This window comes from Scomber scombrus, chromosome 6 (assembly GCF_963691925.1).
Source record: "Scomber scombrus chromosome 6, fScoSco1.1, whole genome shotgun sequence".
NCBI classification, from domain to species: Eukaryota; Metazoa; Chordata; class Actinopteri; order Scombriformes; family Scombridae; genus Scomber; species Scomber scombrus.
In genome coordinates this window covers 18,855,742-18,869,967 of record NC_084975.1, presented here as the reverse complement: position 1 = coordinate 18,869,967, position 14,226 = coordinate 18,855,742, and the positions used below count along the sequence as shown (strand labels likewise).

The following is a 14,226-nucleotide window of genomic DNA, read 5'->3' as shown; positions in this document are numbered from 1 at the left end:
TATCCAAAAAATAGGTCAGTGGAACACAACACCCTCACACACAGATATACACACACATGCACTAGTATCAACTCAAAGAATCACAGTCTGCCAGTCGTGCCACTGCCTTGTCGCCCGTCTGCGACCCACGTTCAACACTGCCACGCACATCTTCCCGCGGAATAGACACGTCCTCTGGTCTGGAACAACAGGATTAAGAACGGGGCAACAAGAAATAGCGACCCCCTCCCCTTCTCTCTCTTTCTCTGACCCTCTGTCCCCCACCCTCTCTGTGCATGCTACCTCACATCACAGCCAAAAAACTTCTGCTCTGAAGCTCAGGAGCAGTTTTTGTCAGAGACGTACCCGTGCAAAGATCACACTGTGGCTGTGGTTTCCAGAGCACCCCACGCAACAGTAGCAGTGAGAAAACACACTCCTACAAGAATCATAAAATGATAACAAGAGTACCTTTACAGATTTTTAAAAATAAGTTAAAGAAGCTCAGTTTCACAAAAAATAAATTCTATCCATGCATGAAAAGACATATTAGAAAAGCTTAATTCACTTGCATGCATTCAAAAGCACTGTAATACTGTATTTCTCCCTCCCTCCCTCTCTCTGTCACACTCATGCCTTGCAAATGAAATGCAAAGAGTTGGCAGGCTATGAATAGCGGAGCCGTACTTCCCTACTTGTTACTCTGGGTGCAGGATCAGCATGCATTTTGGTCTTACCTTTCATAGCTGAAATCACAAAATACATCATTAAGCTTCGAGTCCATAAGAGAACAACTATCACAGCGCAAAGCCCTCCACTGCTGTCTCAGCAGCAGCTGGCCAGCACAGCTCTGTCTCTCAGCCTCCGAGCATGACCACACCAGAATCCATGTGACTGTGACATCAGTGTTCATGTCTGACTGCTCCCCACCCACTAGCCTTTGATTGGCACAGCATGCAGCCAGTAGGGGCGCTGAGAGCTCAGGCAGGGAAGCTGGCCCTCTTCCCACTGATTGCAGTCAGAGCCTTGTATGCCGACTTGCTAGACACAGCACACTCTCACTATCTTCTGTGGCTTATCTTTTTAGCGCAAAAGATAAAGTCAGAACCAGTTCTAGCAGACACCAGTTTTTCATGCTCTGGCTCTGCCCTTTCTACTCTCTTGGTTTTTTTTTGCTTTTAAAAATGGTGCAATGTCAAGGATAAGAAAAAAGTCAAAGAGGGGATAAAAAGGCTAGACGGGGTGGAGGGGGGCTGAGGAAACAACAGACATTGCAAGCAAAGAAAAGAGAGAACTGAGAACATGGATAATATGGGATGTGTAATTTTTCTGTGACTCAAAGATCGAAGCGCTCTGCTCTTCTCCTCCTCCCTGTCTGTAGGTATGAGTGATCAGTGTGAGGCCAGATGTCTGCGAGCAGCAGTGGGCCCTACACATAGAGAAGATGAGTAGAGCCTCAGCTTCTTCCCCTGACCTCTCAGAGGACTCTCTCTCTCTCTCTCTCTCTCTCTCTCTCTCTCTCTCTCTCTCTCTCTCTCTCTCTCTCTCTCTCTCTCTCTCTCTCTCTCTCTCTCTCTCTCTCTCTCTCTCTCTGCTCTCAAACACTCCTTTGACAGGTGAAGAAGGGGAGATAGTGACGGAAGGGTTTGGATGATCCCCTCCACCCCACAGCGACCGGGCGATGAGTTTCTCGCTATCATTTCTTCCTCTCTCTCTCTCCCTCCTGTGCCCCTCGCTCTCGCCCCCTGCTTCCCATTCCAGTCTCTACCTCACTCTCTCTCCTCCCCCCTCTTCTCGCTCATCCTCTCTCTCATATGATAATCTGTTCTGACTCCTAACCAGCTGCCTCTCTCTGATACAATATTCTGGTTTTAGTGCAATCCAGCCTTGGCCAATAACCATGTTGCATTTGGCATGTCCATGAATAAGCTGATGTTCATATCATCTCGTCTCAAGACAAACATCATACAGCTTCGGTTTCAGACACTGCAATATATGAAACCTAAAAATTAAAAGACAAAATATATTTTTTACACCACCCATATTTCAAATTTGGAGACGGTGGAGACTCATTTCACATATCACTACTACCATACTGGGTATTTCCAACAGAATTATGACGCTTCCCAGGGAAAGAATTTCACATTAACAATGTAATTGTTAATTTTGATGATATATTTATTTCTGTTTTACACTCTAAATATCTATATTCATTTGATGTCTTCTATTGTGTGCTATTCATTGAATAAAGGTATGTCTAACCATATATATTATGGAAATGAGGACTCAGCAACTTGCAACATAAATCTTCCCATGGCAATGTTTCATTAGGACCTCTATGATCCATTAGAGACACTAAACACATTAACTCACGTTGTGTCAACACTGGTCTCTTATTGCTTACCGTCTAATGAACAAAATATCATTCAGAGGCTGATAGCATCAAATGGGCCATGTCTGGGATACAAACTAGACAGGCCCTGGGAAACTATTCAAAACAATGTGATGTCAGAGACAGCGGTGTCGTCTCATATCGATGATGACATCTCCCCACAAGATCTTCAAAGTTCAACAGATGAGTCAGGGCCAAGGCCCACGCAGGAACATGTTTAACTGCCACTATCTGTGGTTGTCTTGCAAACTCGCTGTTGTATCAGTCTTTCTAGAACCAACCAGGGCTCGACATGCTGAGCTATGAGCTTCGAGAACAAAAACATGATATGAGAGGTAGAGTCTGTTGGCTGGTTATCCAAGAGCATCTGAGAGGAGGATAACATCCATATTACAACCTGAACGTCAGGAGAGGGTTAGAAGACGCACTTCTTTTGCCTGCTTACAATCTATAAGTGAATAAGCGAATTCCCTACAGGTTAGGAAGATTATGATAACACATTTCTAACAGTAAAAAAAAAAAAAAAAAAGCTGTAAAATGTGGGGTTCAGTGTTTTGCATCTGGGGAAAATTACCTCTCTCAGAGCTTTTCAGTAAACTATAAAGTGAAATATGGCCCCAGAGGGACACACAACGTGATTTCTACCAAAGAAACAGTCCTATAAAAAAGTTGTCTTTTTAAAACAATCTGTGACCACCACAAAATGAAATCAGTTTATCTTATGAGTCGGCAGCAGAAATCTCAGAGAACCTGGGCAAATAAAACCAAAACTATCTGTATGGCCAGATACAACCATAGGTAACTGTAACATACATGTTTGCCTTTTGTACTTTGGGTGAACAGATGCTTCAAGAAGGACATAAAACTAATAAATTAGTCTGTTTTTCTTTTCTACACTGTAACAAATATAATGCCTCCAACTGTATATAATTGTGCTTAAAAGTCTGGTCCTCCCTAAGGAAATATGCCTCCCGCAAAGCTGCTTCATTTGCTCTTGATCACATTCTTCCTTGACTGCTACACATTGCTAGTGACAGAATGCCAATATGCTGCTGATACGTGTTCATTACAGCATTGATTAAACCACAAAGGCAGTGATGGTCAAATGTCTGTGGGTATTAATGTGATGCTGTGAAGCCATCAATGGAATTATTTTAGTCAATCATTTCTTCATGCTCTTGAGTATAAAATAGAATTGTGATAGTGATGTTGCAGTCAACAGAGTCTGAGCTGATCCAGGCACTATATTTCTGCATTTAGACCAGTCAAGTCACATGTCTCACACTCCTCTTGGATTAATTCAAGCAAATGTATTTACTGTAAACAAGCTCTGTGGAATGGAATTCAATTGAGATGTGGTGCAGAGAATCCACTGGTGCCCCCGGAGGAGAGGAGAGGACCAGAGCTGATAATGGCCTCATTAGCAGTCTGTCAGTAGCCATTCTATGCACAGACTCCACCATGCAGCTGATACACATTAACTCTGACTATTCTGGACTATAGCCTCTAAAACCAAAGACCCGTAGTCTTCACTATGTCACACTCTGTGGCATTTGACCCCACAGGATAAACAGTTATGGACTTCCTCATTTTGTACCCCCAATCTTGTCAGGAGATATTTTAGAAAGCTGAGGCTTATATTCCAACACAGAGCCATGCGGGTGTTTGGAACTACACCACCAGCCTGAAGCAGCGGTAGAATTAACAAGCTCCAACAGGCACTCCATGAAAACAATACAGATCAATTTAATATAGATGCCAAGGAGTGGAGGGCATAATATTAGAACCATAACAGCACCGGCCCACACCACACAATCATAAACCAATTTAGGGCCATTCCAGGCAATTTCCTGGAGGCTTCCACTTGTGGGAAGACTTCAATAAATCACACAGACAACAAAGGGAATATCTATTTCAGTGAAAATAGAGGACACTATTGGGTTATGTCCAGAGGACTGCAGAGGGTTGCATTTAAGACATGTTTAAATAAGCGAGAGTTTAGAAACATACTACATGCTGATGCTTTGCCTGACTTTTGTGGTATGATGTGTAGCTACAGGAAATGCTGTTAACTCATTACAGCTAATGGATTTTCCATGGAGCAGCACAGTGTGTCTAGTCAAGCGAGGTAGCAGCTGTAGGTATACGCCTCATGCTTTTTACAATCTGAACAGTTACACTCTGATCAGATAACTCTATATTAGTGACTCTACACTGCCCTTCATCCTTTATATGCACAGCAGCCCCCAGGCCAGCTCAGCACTATTCTCTCTCTTTCTATCTGTCACTCAATGCACATACACACAAACACAATATTTTTAGAACAGCAGGGTCAAAAGGAAGAGATATAAAAGCTTATCATTCCTACATAGGTGAAGTGTTCACTTGTCAACTGTCATATAATCAGAATCAACAACACAGTACTTATAGCGAATGGTTGACAAGGCTATAGCCTTTTGTTTTACTGCCATGGTTATTTATAGAGCTACATTTAAATATTGTTTTGAACAGACACAGAAACAAGAGTCTCTGGTATTTCCAAATCAACTGAATCAAATGTTTTGGACAAAAAATAAATTTGGTACTGTGTCACCATGGCAGCAATGCCAATTGGTCCTCCATGGACTGACCAAGCTTCACATAATTTACTTGCATGCCTGCTCCAGATTAAATGACCCCTTGCAGGTATGAGTGAGGTAATGACAAGAGGCTATGAACAATGTGATAAGCACTAAACTACTTCAATGGAAAACACCCTCAGCTGTATATTTTGTTTGTTTGTTTAGTGGCTGTGTTGTTATAACTATACTAGGACATTTCTTCCTGTCTTTGGGCAATTGAGCAACAACAAAAGCATTTACAATTTGCCCACTGAAACTGACTATTCAACTGATAGATACAGCCTTAAAAGATATGCACCTCATACACAAAGTTATTCAACAATGGTTATTGTTTAACTGACTGGAATAAATCAGTTTATTTACTTGGTTTGTTGGTTGCAAAGGCAGCGGTAAAGAGAGATCAGCAACAATGCTGGGGTGCTATCATATATCTCACGGTTTAATCTTTCAATAGATCAATAGAAATCAGATTTAACAATGAATTGTGGCACATCCCTTTTGTGCAAGGCTGCCCTTGGGGACAGAGAGGAAAAGGGATAGGACGATAGAGAGAGAAGGAGCGAAAGGGAACGAGGTGGGGAGATTATCGCAGGCATGGCAGCCTGTGTGAGAGGCTTAGCCTGGCTAGGCAGGGAGGTGGAACCCTGTGAATTCTAATGAACTGGCAAGACTCCCCCAAAACCAGCTTCATCTCCATGGCATGAGGACGACAGGAGGGAAGGAGGAGGTGATTAGGAAGGCGCAGCCCCTGTACAGCAAACCAAACAGAGCAGGTCATTTTCCCTGTGATAATTATGACTATAACCAGGCATGAGGGATTGGTAATGGACCTTCTTATTCTTCATGCCCTGCAAAGGCAACCACTGAGCCTGTCAAGGGGAAACGCATGATGATGTGTTTTTTTTCCTGCTGGTAGGGTGACTCTGGTAAGAGTTGCAATGGCTGTTGAAAAGGGCAGCAGGGGAACTTGGCCTTTGAGGGAGAAGTTAACGAATGAACTTCATTATTGAAGAGCATACCAGGGAGACCCCCCGGAGTGTGTGATGTATTACCTAGCGTCAAACTTACACACTCCCCCAACATCACCAATATAGCCCAACGTCAGCTCTGGGGGGAGGTAGGCGTGTAAACTAAAATAGTTAACCTTCTGGCTTCAGGCTAGAAAGAAAGAAAAAAAGAGAGAAATAAACATCGAAGTACAAGATTAGCATCAATCATGTTGTTTTCAATAGGAAAAAGATCTATTTTAAAACCTCTAAATTCACTCAACATTTCCTCTGCATTTTCCAACAATTTCACCATTATTTTCTTTCCTAAAACACCAAAGTGAATAATGAAGCAGTGCCTGCTCCTGTGACTGCTCAGTGCAGAAACCCTCAGAAAAAAAAAAAAAACTAAACAAAAAAACTAACATATTTAATGTTTGCTGATACTTCAGGTGATGGTCTAGTTAGGCAGTGCTGATCAACTCAACATAGATTACTCTCATTTATTAAAAAGCAGCTCTGTTCAAACATGAAAGTAACTTTTCCGTAATTCTATGAGGTTTATAAAAACAAGTGAGCCACCATAGGGACTAATGTTTCCTCAAGATTGAGGGAGATCTTCAGGCTATGTGCGACGTGCACCACTTAGCCTTCACCCTTCCTCTCTTCCGCCGGGCTTGGATGGAGTTTCTCTACGGTGGACGGGACGAAGGAACTCTTTTACCGAGCGCACTCTCAACACTTTTACTCTTGACTTATGAGGATGCCATGGGTGCAGGGGAGTGATTCATCACTGGGTGTGCTCCTCTTGCACCCTCACACATTAGTAATGTGGTCCGCTGAGGAGGAGTCCTGTCATCAGTCTGTACCTGGACCCTCTGAACAAGGTAGGTCAACAGGAGGCAGCAGCGGCTGGCCCACTTTTAGTCTTTCACAGCACCTTTAAGTTTCCTCCAGCTCTGCCACAACTGAGCCTGGCAGACACACTAAGACCAGCCTGGTCAAAGGGAGACACTGCCTCAGTGCTGTAGCTGGTTTACTCACTATATCTGGTAACTCATTGAAGCTTGTCCTCCCAATGCCCAAAGTACAGCAGGCCAAATAAAACTTGGTGAGAAGTTAAAGCCAAGAGAAAATAATAACTTCATTCAAAATATTACAAAGTGTAAATAGAAAAAGTATAAAAACAAAGAAGAAATGACTCAGAGTTTGGATGAAAAGTTCCCAGACATATCCATCTGAAACGGCCTGAGGGAATTTCATCACAAGACTCCCTAGTCTTCTGTAATACAGACGCAACAAAATAAGTGGCAAACACATGATCGTCTGTTCTTTCATGAAATATAGAGCCACTTTAAGTCAGTATAAGCCTTTGACCTCAACATTGCAGGTAATGCACATTTAAATACCTACCTCAGTATTCATGTTTGTCATTTTACTTGTGAAGATTAGGTGTAAAAAGGCTATTTGAAACCAAAACACAGGATTAAGGGATAATGCTGCTCTGTGTCTTGTGAGTCGACCTTGATTCTGTAATCCAGCACAATACTGGAGAACAGCATATTTCTCTCTCTTGTACATTCAATACTCAGACTGTAGCACAGCTCACTCTGATGTAATGGCAAAAGCATAATGGCATGACGCCGAAAGAGAAAGTAATCTGAATAAGACGAACTTCATTGTAATATCTGGGTAATAGAGGTGGAAATAGTATTACAAGATTTGTACAAAGCAACACATTGCTGACAGCCAGTCACATTTAATTAGATATAAAAGAAGGCTACACTGTGTGCAAGTATGAGAGGAAAAAAACAAAAAAAAACATAAGTGAATTGATTTGAATTACGTAGGCCTGCATTTTAATGATCATGGTGAGGAATGAACTTGATCTTTAAAGTGAACCAACCTGCAGTCAGCCACTGTTTTATTAAGGACTGTGCCACTTAATCAGAGAGGACGCCAATTTAGCAAGAAGCTAACTATGCAGGAGGGACCCTCTGTGGCAGGAACACATTATAGAGCACTGTGTTACCTGACTCACAAACAGGTATGTATGCATGCTCTCCTCCCTTCTCCCAATCTGCCTTATTTTCCTGACTCCATATCTCCTTTCCCATTTCTTTTTTCTTTTTTTCCCTTCACAGTGCCGAAGACACAGTAGAATGAAAACCTGCCTTTGATGTCTGGGATCCTATAATGCTGAGCAGTAGAAATCCGCATGCCTGTTATCTGTAGAATCTTAATGATGACGGCTAACTTCACAATGGGTTAACCACATCTCTCTGTTCTCACACTGCACACCCACAGAAACACAAATTAATAGCAACGGGGGAAAAACAGCATTTCTCTAATAAAGCAGATTCAACAAAATGTGCACAATGCGATCAGCACAAATGTCAATGTATAATATCACCGAAAGCTTTTGTGAGCACTTCTGCTTTCTTCTCTGTAGATGTTACTTTTTTTTCGTACTACTTCAGTTTCTGAACAGAATGACATTATTTGTGTGAAAATATGATCCTCACTTCAAATTGATCTGAATCAATTTCAATAAACATTTGATGCTCGCCATGCAAACACTCTTGTTTGTTGTCTTTTGTCCAAACATTTTTTTTTCTTTGATGCTCTGTGATGATTATTATTGATCCTGAAATGGCGCTTACAAGATATTTCAAAGGAATGTTATAATAGGGGACATCTTGCTCTTTGCATGGTTTATTCAACAACATTCCGCTGAATAATTCAGGAATTAAATTATATATGTTAATTTTAATTTCCTTATTTCCTTTATTCATGCATAATATTGCATCAGAATTTTCACATCCTAAAAAATCCATAATGGAATATTTTTGACAATGGATTTTTTTCTCTGCTTTAGTTTGGTATAATTTGTCTCAAAGTGCTCCTTCAGTGAGGAGTTAGGACCATCAATTTCTGATACACATTCGGGGAGATAAGCTCAAATCATGAGAGGACAATGTGTGTGTGTGTGTGTGTGTGTGTGTGTGTGTGTGTGTGTGTGTGTGTGTGTGTGTGTGTGTATGGCTGCTACACAGGAACTTGATGATGGCACAAGGACATTTAATTATGGCCCCCCATCTTAAAGCTTCCCCATCAGCATCAGTCAGGATCATATCTGGAGGAGCTCCATGACCTCCGCCTCTGTCGCCCTCCATGAATCAAACCTTTCATTACATGCTGACACTCTTGTCCTGCGCTGAATGTGTGTACACCATGGGAAAGTGATGAGGCATCGGAAACCTGATGAGTGACGGATAACCTGGGCTTGTGCAACTTGCTAGTCTACTGTGTGCCTCAGTGAGTGCGAGGCTGGCCGTGCCCTCCCAGCCATGCCAACTGCTTCGCCTGGCAGACGCCACCATCTCAGCACAGCCCTCGCACCCTGCCCCTCTCACCTGAGGCAGCAGACAGCCGGCAGAAGAGAAATCGCCTGCAGCAGATGGGGCCACTTACTTTGGCTGGCCCATCCAAGCATTGTGTCCTTGTCACATGTCACTTACTCTTGTTTTCTAGTCTTGACAACACTTCAAGACAGGGCCTTTCAATTCGGGTGAGACACAAAAGGGAAAGGGTGAGGAATAGCTGACGAGGCCTCTCTTCACTCCGGCTCAAATTTTCTGAAAGAGCCGGCACCAAGAGAAGAACCAGATTAAGAGCCAACAAAAGCAAAGCACCCCCAGGCCCACAATAAGCTGTCGTGCACCCCTATGGCTCCCCTCACCACTCTCCTCCTTATAAAACACCCTGGGCCCCCAGGAGGCGATAAAAAGAAGCGTCCTTACCCACAGAAACTTATGCAAAGAAAGTGCACGTACAAAGGCCATTTGCAATTTTACAAAATGGCAGACATAATGCTTTTACTGAAAAATGAGGACCTGCCATATTGTGTTGGAGAGAAAAAAGTATGGCAGGGGAGGAAAAATGGAGAAAAATCATGCTGGCCTGGTTTACGACAAATAGATAGCTCTATTGATTTCCTTTTTACAGTGACTGTCCATCCCTCACTGTTGTGATTACACTGACCTATTTCAGAAAAAAATAGCTGTCTATTATAGATTAAACCAAAATGTCCAAAAAGAAAATACTCTTTTTTGTGGAACAAACAAAGAGAGTAAGATGAAACATAACCTACAGTAGCCAACAGAGGTAGAAAAAGATTGTGTCAATTTAAGCGTTCAATGTTGCTCTGGGAGAAGAGGAAACAACGAGTTCTAGTATCACGCTGAGAATCAAATAACTTTCCACAGAACGAATAGCCGTGTTTAGTGGGGCCCTGCATCGTCAATTTCAATTTTGACAAAAAGGCAACAACATTAAATTATCGCATTATTGTTCAACTAACATTTAAAGATAATAATGCCAATTTGGCAAGGTTTAGTACTGCAAGAACAACAGAATCTAACATTTGATAATAATTACTGTACAGTACGCGCTACTGTATTGTGTTTTTTACTTTAATACACCACAGCACAGTTCAGTGTTGTATGCTTTGTACTGATGATTCCTCTGTGTCTGTGTGTATTGCTGTGTGTGCTTGTCCTGCTCCACTATGTCTGTGCTGTGCGTCTCACTAGACTATCTCTCTCCGTGTAGCTCAGGGGACTCTGGCTGGCTGATCTTCATTATCAGCCCTAGCTTAACAATGTACTGGATGCACTTCCCACATGAGTGCAACTAACAAATCCCCACAGAGCTGAATCAAGGCAACAATGTGATGAAATACCTTCAAACAACCACTGAGCATGGAACACTGAGCTATGCAGAGACAACTCACACTGCCTCGGGCGATTCCACAGGAGTGTGGCTGTTGCCAAGCAAAATTAGACAGCAACTGGGACATATTATTCTCCTAAATTGGCAATGTATAGCACCATTAAGGACCATAAATCTCATGTTTGATTAACTGAAAATACCTCAACTCACACAGCCAATGCATTAGTGTTCTACAAATCAGAAAACCAAGTGGGATCAGCCATCATTTAGAGGTAAAACAGATGCTTTACAAAGGTAAAACATGTCATTGTGCCATGTGAACACAGAGAGCATTATTGGGATTAATAATGTTGTTTGCATATTTTTGCAAAAATACACCAGACTACTTTAACAAATAACAGAGAAAAGTGAAATGCAGAGGCATAAAATCTACAAACTGGCTTTTTAACTTTGAGTGAGCCTCAATGACAGATATATTTTCACTCCAACTATGCACTCAGTTGTTCTAAGGCGCTGCTTTAGAAAAATCTAAATCATCTGGTTCCTTTAAAACAGATTGGCTGCACTATTACTATGTGAGTGCAGATCTCTGATGGGAGAAACTCAATACAAGCTGCTAGCAAATAAATGAAGATGCTGGAGCAAGGCCATGTTTCTCAATCAGTGTAAGGAGTCTGTCACCGCAATGGAGATAAATACATGGTGAAAAAGACTGGGGCTCCACATTGTATCTGTAAGACTGAAGAGAGGAAGCCTCGTCTGTCTCCTTTTCTTTTCCCAGAGACACATTTGTATTACTGCCTCCCTCTGGCCACTCTATTCCCAACCTATACCAAGACACACACCACATATACAGTAGTGCATCTTAAAACTACGGATGGGCAGGATACACATGTGGAATAATTGTAATCAAACACAATAATACTGAATTAATAGTACTTGATTAATAGTTAATAGTGTTTCTGTGATGATTATTTGTTTTAAACTTTTTGGTGAGATTGTCAGAAAGATGCAAATCCAGCTTGTGAAGTGTTTAAGGTGGTTATCTTGTTGATGTCAATGATCTTGCATGTTTTGTCCAATCTTAATGAAACTGTAGGAAAACAGCAATTTATTGTGATTATCCAGAATTTTGCTCTCCTGCTTTATCATTGTCTGAACAGTCAGCAGACAATCAGTTTATTCTACATCTACCGCTGCACGAGAGAGAAGATTAGCACAAGGTAATCAAGAGATCTGCTCTGTTCGAAGAAGAGCATTCTGGCTACACGACCTGTGCGTGTACGCTAGCTGGCTTTCTATTCGAGTTGTGAGACAGAGCCCCAGACTGCTGATGGTAGATTAGAGGTGAGACGTCTAATCTCAGTGTAATCAACGGCTGCATCTGATCCTCCGCTCCACACCATCTCTCTTAACAGGTCCAAACAGAAACTCATCTCATAGCAACGTTGGCCTGCTGAGATAGGACAAGGTAACGGTGTATATTTGGTGTCCACCATCAAAATAAGAAAAAAAAAAAAAAAAACCTACAATACAAAAAGTAAGCCCTTGATTTCTGCTGTCACTTTGTTTCAAACAGACCGTTTTTAGGGATAGATCAACTGCTACTTAAAGTCCACACGACAGAGCATTTGTAAATCTGTCAGGGAAATGTACAGGAAAACCACAGCTGACTTTTTGCTGAGAATTATAGCCTTGCGGTAAGAGAAAGTGCTGCAGAGGGGCCGCCCCTTAAAGGGAATGAAGAAAGAAGGGGAGTTAGAGAGAGAGAGAAGGGAGCTGCCTCAGACGGTAAATCTACATAAGGTCTTATAACAGCCTGAACGGGGACAGTCATTGGCACAATGGTAACAGCAAGTATCTGTTTTCATCTAGAATACTTCATCTTCTGATGGCTAAATGATTAGTTAAGTTGGGTGGATGGAAATGGAAAGTGCAGAATGGAGAGAAGAGGAGGAGAGAAGGTAAGAAAGGAGAGGAAAGGAGAGGAGAGGAGAGGAGAGGAGAGGAGAGGAGAGGAGAGGAGAGGAGAGGAGAGGAGAGGAGAGGAGAGGAGAGGAGTCTGCCAGTGAACAGCTGCCCCTGTAATTTATATTGATGAGGGGACTAGCATGGCAGGGAGCTTCCAGCAGTTTGATCACTCAGGCAGAGTGGGGAGTTAGTCAGAGACACGGACCATCCCTGTGGTCTTGGTTGGACTGGGAAGACCTTCTAAACACACACACATATGCACATACACACACACATACGCAAACGGGACTGCCTAGTTCATATTACAAGAACCAGTGTGGACTGGTGTAGTTGTAAATCCAATGTTTTCACTTTGGGAACAGAAATAGATCTACACCCTGACTGTTACCATGTAGGGCAGAGCGATCTCTCTCATTATTACTCCACCAGCCAAATAATCAAGAGGCTTCTCTAAAAAAAAAAACACCTTCCCTTCACATTCTCAATGACCATTAACTGGCCCTTGAACATCTTGTGCACACAGCTCTGACGAGGTTCCACAGCCGCTTCCTGTCTGTGAGGCACAGCAATCAACTACTTGTTAAGGGGCTTTACTTTGATTTCCTCACACGGACAAGATTTGAATATTTCTTACTGAAATAAGACAGCGTAGTCCAGTCTCTGCCCAGGGCTTTGAACCCAAGACTCCTAAATCATGCTCTTTGATTTGAGCCCCCTTCCGGTGTAGAGGTGCTTAGCGCTGCACTAATTAAGATAGTGGGGCGGTAGATGGTGGGTCAAAGCTCTTCTCTTTTACCTTGAAGATATCCTGACACAAACATGAACATGCACATACATTAAAAAAAAAACCAAAAAACCCCACCATATCCCCTCCAGACAAGCAAATAGCTTAACACACAATTGTACTGCTGTTTTGACGGAGCTGTCTAGCATAGAAGATCATATCCTTTGCCCTGCTGTCTGATGTAAGAAAGAGCCGGGGAGTTTTACAGGGCGAGATGCAACCTCTCACAATCTGAAACACTCCGACCGCTCTTACAGAAAAGCCCTCTGGCCTTCCCTCTCCACAAGTTTCATCAGAGTGATCAGAGCGAAAGGATAGCCTTCAGGGCTAGTTTCTTCCATTCACACAGTGAACACACACATAGACATACACACACGCACACACACTGCAGTACAATACACAAAAGCAGTTTTAACATGCCTTTTCGATTACACTTCACACGTGTCAAAATACAGTACAAATCTCTTGGATATCATTGATTTCTACAGGTTTGACTGTTCATCAATTCTTCATGAGCAGATTGAAATTGAAAAGGCAGTGGTGGTTAGAGAAGGCAAAGTCTGTGTACGATCGTAGTAGTGCACAAAGAAGCCTTGCATTTCACATGTGTCACATACTGTGTCTGTATCTTTCAATTTTCATGATATGATCTGTACTTGAAGAATACAAACTCTTGGTAGTTAATGCAGCCTCAGAGGTTACAAACCACCACACAACACCACATCCGTGTTGTTCAGCTGCAGGACCTTGCAGAAAACA

General features: G+C 42.3%; 1 protein-coding gene across 2 annotated transcripts in view; it reads right to left on the bottom strand.

Annotated features, from left to right (window-relative positions):
• Positions 1–14,226, bottom strand: part of roraa (RAR-related orphan receptor A, paralog a) — a 188,898-nt gene that overhangs the window by 47,283 nt on the left and 127,389 nt on the right. The gene's annotated exons all lie outside the window — the stretch shown is intronic.